The sequence below is a fragment of the Amblyomma mixtum genome, chromosome 6 (assembly GCF_055824585.1).
Source record: "Amblyomma mixtum isolate Tamu chromosome 6, ASM5582458v1, whole genome shotgun sequence".
Taxonomy (NCBI): Eukaryota; Metazoa; Arthropoda; class Arachnida; order Ixodida; family Ixodidae; genus Amblyomma; species Amblyomma mixtum.
The window spans coordinates 123,542,881-123,559,139 of record NC_143017.1 but is presented as its reverse complement, the minus strand read 5'-3'; the positions used below and the strand labels follow the sequence as shown (position 1 = coordinate 123,559,139).

The following is a 16,259-nucleotide window of genomic DNA, read 5'->3' as shown; positions in this document are numbered from 1 at the left end:
AGGTACCTTTTAAACCTAACCACAAAAAACCGAGGGGTGTGTGTGTGTGTGTGTGTGTGTGCGTGTGCGTGTGTGCGTGTGTGTGCGTGTGCGTGCGTGTGTGCGTGTGTGTGTGTGTGTGCGTTATATGTTGGAAATTTTTAATTACGACATACGACACCGAGGGTAGTGCAGTCACCATTAATGGGAGAGGAAGACAATCAAGCAAATTTCCCTGCACTTCGACACTACACTTCAATAGGTGATGAATATCTTCTGACAAAAAATGATGCGTGTTTCCTCTTTTTACAGATAACGAAGTTTATGTAATGCAGAGCAAAATATTAATGTGCTTACTAGCTGCACACTATCTCTGCATTTAGTCGGTAGTTAGACGAAAATCAACCATTTGGTCAGGCATGGTGATTTGATGAAATGAAGCAGCAGTCACCGACCACATTCAAAAAGTCATAGTCGAAGAAAGTAATCGGTGAACCAATTCCGTTGTTCACAGCACGCGTTCTGCACCAATGCTCCATTTCCCGAATTTTTGATTTTTTGACATTTGCAGGCGGTGAGTAAAACGGAGTACGCCCTCTAATAAAACTACTTTCCTGGCACTGTCGGCTTATGGTACGCGGTCGTTTGGAGCTTTATTGTAATCTTGTTTTGTTTTCAACAATGTTACTGGAGACCTGCCATCAATCAAGATCGGGAGCGAAACGTCAAAACTGGCGTCCTCCTTATCTTCGTCGTCAGCCTGACTACGCCCACTGCAGGGCAAAGGCCTCTCACATGTCCCTCCAATTAACTCTGTAGTTTGCGAGCTGCGGCCACCGTATCCTCGCACACTTCTCAATCGCGCCTGCCTACCTAACTTTCGGCCGCCCCTTGCTGCGCTTGCCTCCCCATGAAATCTAATTCATTACCCTTAAGGACAAGCGGTTATCTTGCATTCACATTACACACCGTGCTCAAGCCCATTTCTTCTTCTTAACTTCTACTAGGATGTCATTAACCTTTTGTTCTCTCACTCGCTCTGTCTGCTTCTCGTGTCTTAACGTTAAACCTATCATTTTCCTTTCCATAGCCCGTGCGTTCTATGTAAGCTGTACGCTTTTCATTCCCACGGGCGCGTGCCGGTAAGATGCGGCTGTTGTGTACTTTTCTGTTGAGGGGTAATGGTAAACTGCCATTCATGATCTGAGATAGCCTGCCCTATGCACTCCACCTCATTCTTATTCTTCTAGTTATTTCCCTCTCATGATCCAGGTCAGCCTTCACTACCTTCCCTAACTAGACGCATTCCCTTAACACTTCCAGCACCTCTATACAAATTGTGAACTGCTGTTCCCTTGCGAGACTGTTGAACATTACTTTGGTTTTCTGCATGTTAATTTTTAGACCCATCGTTCTGTTCTGCTGTCTTACTTATTGATCATACTTTGCAGTTCATCTCCTATGTTTCTTAGCAAGGTAATGTCATCAGCGAATCGCAAATTACTTAGGCATACTCCATTAAGTCTTATCCCCAACTGTTCGCAATCCAGGCTTCGGAACACTTCCTGTAAACAGGCGGTGAATAGCATTGGGGAGATCGTGTCTCCCTGCCCGACACCCTTCCTGATTCGAATTTTATTGCTGGGCTTATGGAGAACTGGGGTATCTGTGCAGAGTTATAGATATATTCCAGTATTTTCACATGCCGCTTTTCTACACCCTGATTCCGCCTTGCCTGCATAGTTGGTGAGATTTCCGTTGAGTCAAATGATTTCGTCTAACCAATGAAGGCTATATGTAGGGGTTGATTATATTCTGCGCATTTCTCTATCACCCGACTGATTGTGTGAATGTGATCTATTGTGAGTATCCTCACAATAGATCACAATAGATCGCTCTCTTTGTCTCTTAGCGCATACTTGTGATTTTTACCTATGCCTACTTTCCCCTTCTCTGCTTTTAGGCTTCTTGATTTTTTTAGAGCATGCTCGATTCGCTCCATATTAAACTTCCTTATGTCGGGCACCTTGCGCTTTTTATTAACTTTGATAGCTCTTAGAATTTGATTCTGTCTGTAGAGTTAGGCACTTTCATGTTTTAGCGTTTCTTAATCAGGTATTTTGTCTCTGAAATAGTCTGTATTCGTACAGACCAAGCAAGCAACTTTGAGCAAGGGCAAAGACCCCATGCCAAGCATTTAGGCATGAACACTGAATCGCATTTTTTCGCAAAGAAAATCGCCACCAGTCCTGTCCAGGTCCTTTGAACAAAATACCTCTACGTGTTTCTAAAGGCCTTTTCATTTCGACTACAGTCAGTGACTGCGTCTTCAGTTTATCCTAGCCCTGCATTGTTAAATGTCTTCGGTTGGCTGAAGATCTGTTTCTCCTTTTCTTCAATTTCTCGCTAGACTGCTGCAAGGGCTATATGTTTCGGAGGCTGAAAGCTTAGTTCAGGATAAATTCGTCTGCCATTTCTTCTTGCTGGTTCTGGAAAGAAAGGCATTATCGTCTGATCCTTTTCAGTGGCCCTAAAATCCTAGACTTACCCGCAACACATTGGTTTTTTAAGGTGCAGAATTAAATCAATGAAGAAGTGGGAGCGAAGCAAAGTTCGAGATTCAAAAATGTGACACTAAAAGAAAAATTCACCACTCTCCCAGTCTGAGCTTTAACATAATAGGGCTCACAGTGGATTGTTGCTTAAATGTTTTATTGATATGTAGCCGATTTCAGTTGTCAGTGCTTCTCGGCCTAAAAATGGAATGCCTAATACATAATACAGCCTTATCGCCACACTTAAGCTGCTTGTTATCCTTGTCTCTAATGCCTCTGCGCGTTGCCATTGTTTCGAGTTGCACTGTTAGAGCGTAGTATCTAAGATTGTGAAATAGAACTTTTAGGTTGAGCAAAAATAACATAAGGTGCTTATGCGTGATAGCATCAAGAAAATTTCGCACAAAACTGTACGGAACCATTAAAATGAGCGATTTGTAAGTGAAAAAAAATAATAAACGGCTCCGACGAATGGACGAGGGGCGCCCTTGTTAACAAGCAGTAGAGAGAGGCTCAGCTCCTACGCGTGTTCCACAAGCGACCCCTGTCTTTTGAAAAGCGTCTTTCAACCTTGGCAAGCCGAGCGTGTAGAGTGTTGCTAAGCATATGGACCTTCTGCAGCTAAAAAAATCGAAGTCGAAAGTAGTTGCGAGGCAGAGCTTCATCCCGAAAATGTTCTTACATTCTGGATCTTGTTCACGTTTGGGGAAACTCTGCGCTTCAGTTGAGTTCGTATCGAACATTTCTGAGCTCCGCTTGCTTCTTTTGTCGAGTCTTAATGGCTGTTCGCCCTCGCATTACCTCTTAACGTTTTGTATTATTTCATCGCCGCTACCCTCCTTCTCAGTTTGACTACAAAGAAGTGTGAACCACGGCTGCCACCAGAAAATTGGTCAGGGGATGTTGCTATGGCACTCTGGGACCTCGTGATTGCTGACACGGCACCGAGCAAAGTACGAACAGTTTCTATGTGCGAAGACTTTGAAGATCCGTCCTTAATTTGTTGGCGCCAGGCAAGGCCCCAATTTCAGTGCAAGCACTTCGTGAAACGCTGCGTGCGTGTGTGTTCTTCTTGTGCTGGTGGTGAAAAACTTTTTTAATACTCAGAGAGAGTTTGGGGATCAGAAGACCCCGCTACATGGTCGGTATTTTTAGTCTTGGACACCGCACGACGAGTCCATGTCTAGCGCCCGCTCTACTAGAGCTTTTGGGGCTCCAGTGTGGAGCAGTTGAGGAGGGCAGTCTCCCATGCCTTTCGAGGGGGGGGGGGGGGGGGGGGAGGCGGAAGGTGAGGATTCTGATTACATGCCTACACCATGTGAAAGATATCGATGCAGCGTAGCGAGGAGCAGCATGAAGGCAGTAAGCCGTGTCAGTATTCCGAAAATAATGTAAACTTAGTTCTCGGTGACAATTTTCACAAAATTGCACTCATAGCAATGGTAACTTACTTGGACTGGAAACAGGTTCCATTGTCGACAATGCTTCATTAGAAGAACTGGCAACTAGTCTTTAACACTCCAGCTTATAAGTACAGACAAGTACTTTGGTAACTATGTATGCAGCCAATGGAGACAGTGACTTTCGCTTCGAGTGGTTTGAGGTGACAGGTATAAATGAATGCTTTGGGAGTCGTGATACATTCGTGTTTATTGCTAGGACAACCAACCGAAGGTAGTTCATAAAATGTTCGTGCTACTCATTCACGAGTTTGCATCCAGTGATGCTGCTACGTAATATGCGCAATGATCCAACCTAGTGGGATCCCTGGTCTGTGTGTTTTCTGCGTGTTATATTTTTTTTTGCAAATCTCAGTGAAATTGAATGGACGGCTGCCACGATTGGCTTGGGGCTAGTCCGACAGCCAGAAAATTCTGCGTTCATACTAAATCTGTCGAAATGTGGCCCCAGGATGTCAGTTGGAACGGAACCTACAAATTAAAGGTGGAGCAACAGTGCAGCAAACGTTCCCGTTCAGTGGCCCTCATGCGCATACATTCAAGCACCCAGCAACGAGTAAAAATGGAGTTCCCTCCGGCGACCTATAGAACATTGGGCAAGGCTCTGTGCCGCCGACGACTACGAAACGAAGCCATTACGACGGCTCAGCGCTGAGAGAATATCTGGCAAGTGGAGCAGCGGTGCGGAGAGAAAAACACGAGCTGCTATTAAGAAAACAAAAACAAAAAAAGGTATGTGAACATCAATTCCGGAACACCCCAGAGAGATAAATGCCGCTCCATGGGCTCCCACGTCGAGCACTGACGGAGAACGCTCCTGAAACGCGGGATAACCCAATAATAAAAAGAGACCCTACACTTCTATCGGCCTGTGCTTCTGCACCAAGGCTTTATATCTGCATGACCTTTGTGCTATTTGTGTCCTTTATTGCGTTTGTAACTTTCCTTTTGCAGTCTGCCGGGCTTATCGCACTGGTGAAATTATTTCCTTTGGCATTGCACTTTTGGTCATGTTTTGTTTAGACCGCCCTCATCGCGAGAGCAGAGAAAAGTCCTGGAACCGGCTCTAATCCGCACAAAACCCGTTTCACGTAATGCAGGGCTTCGATGTCTGCGTGTATATAGCACACAGTCCGCAGCCGTGCAGAAGCATAGCAACGCGGACAGCTATGCTTTTGCTTCGCTCTGCGCACTCATGAACCCTTCATTTTAGTTTTTCCGTTTTAGTTTTTCTTTCACGTTCGCGCTCCCCATCGCGTTCCAATATATGTCTTTGTTTGGCAGAATTCAAGGTTGATTTTCTGCGCTTTCTGTGTCTGGGTCTTTCTTTTCGCCAACCCAGCAATAGCAAATGAGTGTGACAGGACTTTATACTTCTTTCCATCGTCTTCTCCGATTTCGTCGAGCGCTATCAGCGCTTCCTTTTACAATTGACAATTTTTCTATTTGCCTCAATTCTCTTGATCGATTCTTTTTTTTGTATTCTCTGCCCTCACGACGACGGCGATAGCTCTGGGCCAAAGTGGGCGCATCGACCTTTCTTATTTTGTCTCGAGTGTTAAATAGAGAAAAAGAGATCCCATGTCTGTACAGTTTAGACCTGGAGATTAATTAATTCAAATTTGATTTTATTCAGCTGCATATCGTCCCGAGAACAAAAAAAAGGCACGGATTATATGTATGCTACACTTGCAATTAAAAGCCGAGAGATGAATCAAGTATAAATATGAATTTGCAGGCATGGAGGAATTTTATACTGCAGTATCGCTCGCATTGCCGATTAAACATTAATAATAGCCTATAATAAATACGTGAAGTTAGTCAGATATTAGCCGGACCTTTCAACCTTCTAGAGTAAAAGCAGTGTTAACTTACCTTTAACTTAACTTACCTGCTAAATTACAAGATAGGGACTGAAAAAGTGTGTAAGATAAAAAGACATGATGCTGAGCTAACAGGAAAAACCACTGCGAACGCTTTCAACCAACATTTTTTTCAAGGTAACACCGCAATTTGCTCCAATGACCTAGCAAACATTCCGCGTTATGATAACTCGGTGTTTCTGACTCCAGTAAGTGAAACAGAAATTGCAAGCATAATTCTGAATTTAAGAAATAGCAGTGCCAAAGACGTAGATGGAATTCAGGTAAAACCAATCAAACGCGTTGCGCATTTTCTTGCTCTATGTTTAATGCATGTACTTAATTTATGCTTTCAGCAGGCCATATTTCCGCCCAAAATGCAGGTCGCACGAGTAAGCGTGCGATATAAGAAAGGTGACAAAAATGATATGGGAAATTATCGGCCCATATCAATTCTCCCGGTCTTTTCCAAAGTCTTTGAAAAAGCTATTTTAAACCGATTGACAGCATTTCAAGAAAAACACAAATTGCTAGCTAGTAGCCAGTTCGGCTTCCGCAAATGATTTAGCACAGAACTTGCCCTCTTGAAGCAGAAAGAAAATATTTTAAGCGGTTTGGAGAAAGGTAAGCTAGTCTTGGGCCTTTACGTTGAATTCTCTAAAGCATTCGACACTATCAGCCACGCAGTACTTATTAGGAAGTTAGAACATTATGGCATTCGCGGAAAGGCCGGTATTCTTATGGAATCCTACCTTAAACATCGTACCCAAATTGTAGCCATTGGTGATTCTTTATCAGATGCACTTCATGTTTGCCGCCGCGGTGGCTCAGTGGTTATGGCGCGGGCTGCTGACTCGAAAGACGCGGGTTCGATCCCGGCCGCGGCGGTTGAATTTCTTTGGAGGAGAAATTCTAGAGGCCCGTGTACTGTGCGATGTTAGTGCACGTTAAAGAACCCCAGGTGGTCGAAATTTCCGGAGCCCTCCACTACGGCGTCTCTCATAGCCTTAGTCGCTTTGGGACGTTAAACCCCATAAACCGAACCGAAACCGAACCACACTTCATGTTTCCCAGGGTGTACCGCAAGGCAGCATCCTGGACCCCTTTTTGTTTAATTTGTACGTGAACGATGTTTACAGTATCGCTCCATCCGCTACATTTTTGAATTATGCGGATGATACAAGCGTGTTTTTCACAGGAGAGTCAAGTGATCAGCTAATAGCTGCAGCAAATGTGGCGCTTGCTAAGCTTGATAAACGGACCCAAAAATATAGCTTGATTAACTTTGATAAAACTAAAGCAGTTTTGTATCATACTAGGAACAAAAACATAGACACACAAAACACACTTACACTACGGTCAACTCCTGTAGAGATTCTGTCTAGTTTTAAAACCCTCGGTGTCATTTTTCAAAACACAATGTCATGGGATGCCCACATAGATTATATTACAAAAAAACTATCACAAATAATAGCCATTGTTTCGCGAAATCGCCATGTATTCCCTCGCCACATTCTGGTGCTGATTTATAATGGTCTTTTCTTCCATAGACTTAATTATTGTCACTTGCTGTGGGCATCGACTACTAAATCTAATATAGACAGAGTGCTCATTTTCGAAAAAAAGTTTTTAAGAGCTGTCGAAAACGTAGCAATGCACTACCACACACATGAATTATTCAAAAAATACAATGTAATTCCAGTAACAAAATCCTATGACTACCGGCTTTGCAAGTTGTTCAAACAAGAAACTAAATGTAACAATTGTAATAATCAGAACATATCTCAGCTAGAAAATAATGTATATTTATACCATACGCGTCATTTTGAACCATGGAAGGTTAAAACAATTAGAACTACATGCGGTCTACAAATGCTGCAAAACAAGTTACACCGATTACTAAACACTTTCCAAGCTAAAAACATCCAACTCGACGATATAACTTTCAAAGCACTGCGCGATCTTTTCAAAATGAAGTAAATGTGATTTTGTGTCTATAATATTTCCCCATGATTGTATTAAAAATGTGAGTACGTGTTACACTGAAATGTGGTAACAGAATATATGATTTAGCGTATCTTGTAATATGTTGTATTTTCACTTGTTTTGTTCTTTGCATGTTGTGATAAAATATGCTGTGTATAATTTTTTTTTACGACATTCCGCCAACTGCCAATGAAAGAGGGTCTGCGGCTCTGTCAAGCTGGCTTCTGGCAGTTTTTTCTGCAGGCTTCCTGCATCATGTAATGTGATGTAAATAAACTTCTTCTTCTTCTTCTTATAACTAATCTTTTTTTCTTCAGATACACTTGCCCCTCTTTTCCTATCTGGTTTCTTCGCGAGTGGTTTAAGTCAGCCGAAGCAGCGCAGAATTGTCTGGTTACAGCAAGAATTACTCCCAATGATCATTAATTATTACTGCAAACAAGGGGCCAGGAGAGATATGGCACATAAAGAACACAAAAGCGTCTCCATCATTTCGTTAAGGTCTCACGATATACCACTACTTAAAGTTAGCTGCAGGTATAATTAATACATGAATGCGGCTGAACGAGACAGAACGTTCATACCCCAGAGAGTTGTGTTACGGTTCTCAACACACGAAGTGATTAAGATAAATTATGACTACAATTGTGCTCGGCCTGGAGTTAACGGAAAAACAAGCGCTTATAAGGGCGTGCTCATGTATAATTCACAGCGCTTACCCAGGATAATAATACTAATGTTTATATTTATGCCCTAGTCAATCAGCATTGGCAGATTAACATCGGTTTGATGCCTTTCGTTATAGGTCGGCCCTTTTAAGTTTTCTTTTAAGCAATAAAGGCATGCTTCATCCTCTGCTTCTTGAGCGTATAATTCGTGCGATGCCTACCTGCCGGATTCATCGTCTAATGAACCACCTCGGTTCATTGTACGATGATTTTTAGGCAGTATGGAGTCTGTGAATGTGTTTGGCGCATATTTTTAATGAATAATAATTACCTCAAACCTAACATACTTTCGCCAAACTTGCTGTCACGTAGCCAAAGCCTGCAGACTAATTGTTTGCTCTGAATCGTTGCTCTCAATTTAGCAATCGTAGGTGCGATCTAAAATGTCAAATGCAAAGCACCGTTGAAATTTCTGCATTGTGTTTATTCCAATTTTTGATGACGGCTTTTACGCGCCCATGCTGCATTAACAATAATGAAAAGACGCTCTGTCCTTCCAACTACTACCAATTTGACCAGTCACAGCTTCCGTTCGGCGACTTATACGACACTTTAAGCTCAAATTTTAATTTTTCTTCTTTCCAAATTTAGGGTGTCGAACTCTTCGAGAAATCTATCAGTTTGTGAGTTGATACGGTAATCATCGTTAGCTGATGCTAACGTGTCTTTTAAAGTGAAGTACAGGTTATGAATTTCTGTAAGTAATTCAGAAGCTTGTTTAATTTGTTTCCTTTAAGAAGTGGCTTCTGAATGAATATAGATAGGTATTGGATTCCTAAAATTGTTTTCGGTTCACACATAGCATTGCGTGTTTATAGCGGCCAATACTCCTCAATTGTCTTCCGTATTCAAGTTGCATGGTGGAGCGCCTAAAAGAAAAAAAAAACCAAATACGCGCAGCAGGTAGTCCTTGGCAAATCCCTGCAATTTGGCCTTCATTAGTGTTGACGAAGAGCAACTAGTAATGAAAACATGATTATCAAGTAACGCGAAAAAAATGCTCAAATTCTAAAAAAAAAATGGTGCTTTTAAGGTGTCGATCGAAAATGTTTAGTGACAGCATGGAACTTCACTGTTGCCGTGCGCTTCCACATTCGATGTATTTAAAAAGCATACGGATTTTCTATTCCTGAGGCTACTTTCAGGGCGGCGTTAGTAGACGAGCCATTCCTTGAACCAGCATGACGTAAAAATCGTTTGTTGCCGTAAAATAGAGAAGAATCGTGCGCCTGTGCACGATCAATACTGCAATCGCAGACCGCTAAACGGCCACGTAGCACATGCAGCTGCGAGGCTAGATACAAACAAAAGAAGCGTGGCAAATTCGGGCCTCGCGGATTTAAGCAAAGCCTTGCGCTCGCTTCCACGCCTATCTCGGCAGGTTGTTGTAAAAAAGCGGATCGTCCAATCTACCGGCTGAGACGGCTCGTCTTCTGAAAGAGATCGGAGCAGAAACAAAACTAAAGAAAACAAAGAAACGGCAATACTCAGTCTGTCTTGCAATCCCACAAATTACCTAAGATAAAAAATTCACGCTGGCACCTAATTCTATTGCGTGTTGGTAATGCGATAACATTAGCGGCTGTTGCAGTTGACGGAACTTTTGGCACTTCCTTCCAGCTGAAAGAAAAACTCCGGTGTGGTGATATCAAATCTTTCCCGCCAGTCTACGAGGTTAGGTTCCGACGAAAAATTTTCTTTACGATGAAGCTACTAACGTTTTCGCACTAAAATGGGAAGTGCTTTTTTCTAGCCTAACCTACTGTGTTTTTAATACACCGGGCATTCTGCCAACAAAGACAGGATGGCGTCAGCAATTTACTTTGGCGCTACGTTCATCGATATTGGTATCACTGCCATCAGCAAGACGGGCACGAACGTTCGGAATTGATTATCTTTAAGAAGGTGCCAAGCTCAGACCTCATAGTTTCGTAATACGTCCATCCAAGCGGAAATTCTGATTTACTTACTGCACACACTCACAGCAGAATATAAAAGATGAGAGCAGAGGACACGGTGATATTCTACGATCTCTCCTGAGGGAAGTGGATATGGCAATCAATACGTGAATAAGAAATAACAGTGATTGCCTAACAAACGCTGCCCCTCTCCAGTCATGTTATGCTCCACGTTTTGAGTATTTCACTCATTTACTCATTTACATATAAGATCATTAAGAATTTCTGTCTTTGGGGAACTTTAAAAGGCAGAGTAAGCATTGATAAGTGAAATATTAATACCATCAGCCTGGACCCCTTCTTATGAGGTGCAAATCAAATAAAGTTATTATCATATTAGAGCAGTCTCCTCTAAACAAGCCTCTCCATGTTGAAAATGGCCGCTTTTTTCATGCTTCTCTGATGCCACGGATCGTCATTGTAACTAAGTCGCACAATCGAAGAGATGTGCATTTTTGTCCGTTTATTAGCGAAGGAGTTTCTCTCTATCTGTCGCTTAAGAGCATTTTTTCTACTAACGCTCTTTTCTGCGTTCCCTAATGTGACTACAAGTCTTTTTACATGTACTTTCTTCTCGAAGGCAGGACCCAAAATCGCAGTCTACTTTCGTAGCGGAATCATTATGCTAATTGCCGCAACATTTAAGATAATACAGGGCTGTGTTCTGAAATAATTTTTCTGCCTCAGAATAGCCTAATTTGAAAAAAAAATAAACAGAAGTTATTGTTAGATTAGGCATGCTCTTTCTCGTGTTAAATGTTTTACATAATGCCTAACCTTTTACTGTTCGAAAACAGGTTTATTCACTCATCCGTATTCGCAGTTCGCCCTAAATATTAAGAAGAATGCGCCAAAAGCTGAGTGAAGCAAAAATGGAAGTAATATCTCGCATGAGATAACAATGTAAGGAAATGACGACCGTCATCATTGCGAAAATACATAGACAGCATATTTTAACAGTCACTCAGAGAAACAGCAGAACTCAACAGCTCCAAGGCTACATGCATCGTCTCCTCGATTTTTGCCAGGACAGCAAATTTTCATCCACACAGTCGCGGTGCACACATCTTGTCATGCTCCAACTGTGAACCCTACCATTCAAGTAAAAGTTAGATGAAACTTAACACCTTCGCAAGCTTTACTCTTTACGAAACGTCCATCGACCAGTACACTAAAACAACAGGCCATGCAAATAACATAAATCTGCTCAGGAAGGATAGACTGGCTGTGCATGGCAGAATGTGATTGCATTACTGGCTATGTCTGCATAAAATTTTACAAGCTTGCTTCCGCGCCTGTACTGTGAATAAATTTGAATATTACCAATGCTCCACGGTGAAACTTTCCTACGGGCCTTTCTCTCACCTGCAGGAGCGCGTTTGCTTATCTCGACTTCAGAGGCAGAGGAAAGGGTTATGCTCTCATTTGCTTCCATGTGAACAGCTTTAAGATCAGCAGCGCAGAAAGCTACGTCTAGCCTGTTGTTTTTATAGTTTTCATAGTAACTCACTAATGTTTGGCCACTCGACTGGCGTAATAAAAAAAAAACGCAAGCCAATTTCTTTGAAGCGTACATAGAAACATACGCTTGTTAAAAAGCGATTCATCCCTAGCATGTTGTTCGCAAATGAAATGTCCTGGGGCTGCAATGGGCTCTTCAGTGTCAGGCGCTGACAGCTAACGGCGACAACTATTGCGTCAAATCTGCCTTAATTAAATTATCCCGCGCGACCTTGTGAGAGGAGTGTGCAGGCGTTCAGTAATTTCTGCATTGTTTCGAAACGCGAACTGAAATGGGTCGCCAATAGAGATTTTTATTCCCACTTTCCCGCTCTTCATTGGAGCGCGAAGTGTTGTATACGAGAGGAATAAAATGCCATTGACATTTTGTTCTTCCGCTCATTGTGGTGTTCATTATCTCTCAATGTAGTCGACCTCTTTTTCATGTACCTAAAGGACCTTCGAGCATCACACCGACACAAGTGGGGAGTGGAGAGAGGGGTGAGTAGAGATCTTAAAAACAGATAGACGAATTGTCGGCAACTCAAAGACAAAGCTGAGACACGCAAAATTCAGAAAGAGGCCAAAAGGCCCAATGATGTTTAAGCAACGAGGCACCAGATGTAATCTTTTATTTTTAGCATTCCATGTGGGAGCGCCGTCAGAGTCGCGATACCATTTTTGAGCATAAAGGGTCTTCGCCGCTTGCTCGTTTTTTGCTACGTTTCGCGGGAAGTACTAGGACATGCACTTACCGGCGCACGTCGGAAGGATTTATCACGCAGATTCCGGTCCCCGAAGCTCGCTGCCAGAAGAACATGCACTTCAATCCTCTGTGTGCTGCAAATCGACGTCAGAACCGGTGTAGCATTCACTCGTCCGTGCGTCCATACGTGCTGACGATTGAATCCCACCGACGCTCGGCTGACAGCTTCCTGGCCCGTCACTCGCCGCTCGTCAGAAGTTGAGACAGAAACCTCTCTTCGCTTCACGCCGCCGTCACTTTCACGGGAGCAGGGTGAGGGAGGAGCTTCCTTGCAGAACGAAGTGATCCCTCAGCGCGAAACACTTGCCTGTCACGAAAGCTACGCCCGCCGGCGCAGCCGGCAGCGACCAACGCCACATGCCGCCATCAAACTGTCACATTCACTGGAGTGCACTCGGTATTCAATAAACAGGTAATCGTCGGGTCTTTTTCGCTGTTGTTCTCGGCCCGCCGCAGCGGGCAAAATAGTCCACACCGCACACGTCCGAAACAAACGCACTCCACGACGCAGAGCCTTCTTTTTACTTTACGAATTTTGCAATGAAAGAGAAGATAACGTCCTTCTTCGTTCCTCGTTTGAGTAGCGCGCCCTTTCAAGCAATTCGTCAAGGTAGTATACGCGGTTAAGAGGCGTTAAGCGATTAGAAGCCACCAGACGCGTTACTTTTGTGTCGCTTTCGTACACGACTGGTTGGCTGCGACGCGGACGACACACAAAAACACCACCACGCGCGCACACACTGTGCAGAGGCAGCACCGGCAGCAGCACAGCGCAGAAAAGCCGCGGCGACAGCAGCAGAGAGCGGGCCCGAGAAAAGGAGCTCTAGAGCTGGGGGCAACTCGGTCGCGCCGCGCGACTGACGGCGATATCGCGGTTGGGGCCCGGGACTCCGCGATTGGTTGCCAAGTTCGCCACAGAGCGGCGCTCCTCTGCTGGCGCTCGAAGCTAATGGGGATGGAGGAGGATGCTCGCAGCATCCTCCGCCGCCATCTCTTCGCTCCTCTCCCTGCTCCGGCATCCTCTCTTCCTCTCCACCCTTCTTTTCCTCTCTTCCTTCTTCCTTTCGGCGTCGGCTGCCGGTGCCGGCGCGAACGGTGCTGGGTGGAAGCAGTACCTCTTTTTGCTCTTTCTTTTCATCCCTATCTCTCTTCCAGTACCTCAATGCTTTATTGAAGCTTTGCACTGTTTTTTTCCCGCCCGCTCAGTCTGAGGAGAAGCATCCAGAGATGAGAGGAGGATGTGGAAGAGAAAGGGCACCAACCACGACGGGCGCGCCAGCGCCGGCCACCACTGAATGTTTTTTATTGCCCCGCGCATTGGTCCCCCCCCCCACAACTGACGTGGTCTGCCGCCCGCTGTTCATTCTCATTTGTTCCTTTCCACCTCTTCGTCGTCTTCTCTCTCTTCCTCGTTTTGATTCCCTTCAACCCACACCCGCACCACCTTCTAACGCTTTCCGACCCTGCACGTCCTTCGGCCGCTTCACCGGAGAACTCCTGGCCGCCTTCGCAGTATGCACAGCGGAGAGCGGCGGCGCAAATGAATGGAAGGCTCTTGGTGCTGGCTCGCCTTCTCTCTGACGGGTCATTTCTTTGTTTATTTTTCGCGTCTTTTTTCGGCCCTGCTGTAGGTGTGCACCCTGTTCCGCTCACTTCCTTGTTTCTGCGCAATTTTCTTTCCTCTCCTTTTCGTTCTCTTCTTCAGCCTCTAATTCCGCCAACCGGCCTCCGCTTCTATGCTCCACGTTTTGTCCATCGGTCGGCGCGTGTGCTGTTAACGTTTACTTTCCTGGGTTGCTTTTCCTGCTTTTCGCGGCTCTTACGAATGCAAGTAAGCGCGTTTCGCTTTTCGGGGGCGCCATTCGTACGTGTCCGTGAATGTTGGGCTGAAATTGCGGAAGGAGAGAAAGACAAAAAAAGGAAATGCGCGACGTGAAAGCTAGTTTGAATTCTGAGGCATACCACTCACATCATCTGACAGCTCGGTTGGCAAAGAAAAACTGCTCGCTCGTTGGCTTGGCTCTCGAATTGCGCTGCACCGCTTTTATCGTAATTGCAGGGTCAGAATGAAGCTGTATAGCGCTCATTTTTCACTTTTCGAGAAAGAAAAAAAGGAATACTCCTTGCTGTGATTGCGATAAACAAATGCACTGTACACAGAAGACACTCGTTTTCAAAAATTCGAATACAAAAATAAAGGAGAAAAAGGAGATGAACAGGCAATTGGCTTTATATCAACAGCGCCGTTGTAAACCGGTTCTTGAAGGTGCGCTTTGAAATAGGTGTTTGAAAGACAGAAGGCGAATCATAACACATCACATGGATTACACAACCGTGAGACAACGTCCTAACAGTAAATAGTGAATAGTCCAAGGTTCGACGGAACACCATCTGGTCAGGGTGAAGCATTATTTATTCACAAATGAAAATTGGGTCACTGACCAAGTCAAAAGATGGAAATAGTTGCATGGTTGCGTCACTTGTCAACCATGCTAAAAACATCTGTTCCGACCCGGTCAGCCTTGGCAACGAGATGAAGCTTATACAGAACGATCTTGAGCGAAACGGCTACCCTAGAAATTTTATCAGCAAAGTGACCAAGAAAGTCACCTACAAACGAGGAGCACAACAGCTGACAAAAAAAGATAAAACCTGCTGCGATTCCCTACGTGCGTCAGATGAGCGAGGCCCTTTCTAGGATTTTCCGTTAACACGGAGTGCACATTGCACACGTGCCAACCAGCAAGCTGCGAGCCGATGTGGTCAACGTGAAGGACCCGCTACCACGTGCCAAGTTCCCTGGAGTTGTTTATCGGATACCTTGCAGCGACTGCCCCTCCGTCTACATCGGGGAAACCAGGAACTTCCAGCGGCGCATGAAGGAGCACCAGGGCGACGTCAGAAACAAGCGCGCAGCAAAAAATGCAGTTGCAAAGCACGTGCTGTCCACTGGCCACGAGATAGGCTGGGATGAGGTGCAAATCCTGGCGACGGAAAGAAACCTATATGCAAAACTGCATCTAGAATCCCTAATCATCCAGACAACGGCCAACACTCTAAACAAGAGTCAGGGCACGCTACATCATATCTACGTGAAAAGATTGCAGAAGATTCTGAAGCGTATATAACCAACCCTTCTTCTGTGACAGCCTTATTGGGAACAAGGCCCCCTATGGGACCCGAAACGTCATTTTTCATCTTTTGACCCGGTCAGTGACCCAATTTTCATTTGTGAATAAGTAAATATTGAAGCCGAGACCACTTCAAAGAGGAAATTATTCGACAGAAGATTTTAAGTCTGTATTCTTTAAGCGGGCTAGGCTTGCTCTTCACGTGATGCTGCTAGCTAAGAAACGTACAAGTTCTGTTAGGGCACTCAACAACACTGGTTGAAACAAACGAAGACGCCAGTTCTCATGTTGGAGACACCTGTCACGAAAAGTACTGGAAAATAAAACGCGCAAA

The 16,259-nt window shown here is 44.4% G+C and overlaps 1 protein-coding gene across 3 annotated transcripts in view; it reads right to left on the bottom strand.

Annotated features, from left to right (window-relative positions):
• LOC149340271 (nephrin-like) overlaps positions 1-13,704 on the bottom strand; it is a 382,817-nt gene extending 369,113 nt beyond the window's left edge. For all 3 annotated transcript variants that reach the window (XM_089549015.1, XM_089549013.1, XM_089549014.1), the window contains exon 1: positions 12,784-13,704. The gene's annotated coding sequence lies outside the window, so the exon portion shown is untranslated. The remainder of the gene's footprint in view (positions 1-12,783) is intronic.
• Between the last annotated feature and the right edge of the window lie 2,555 nt (positions 13,705-16,259).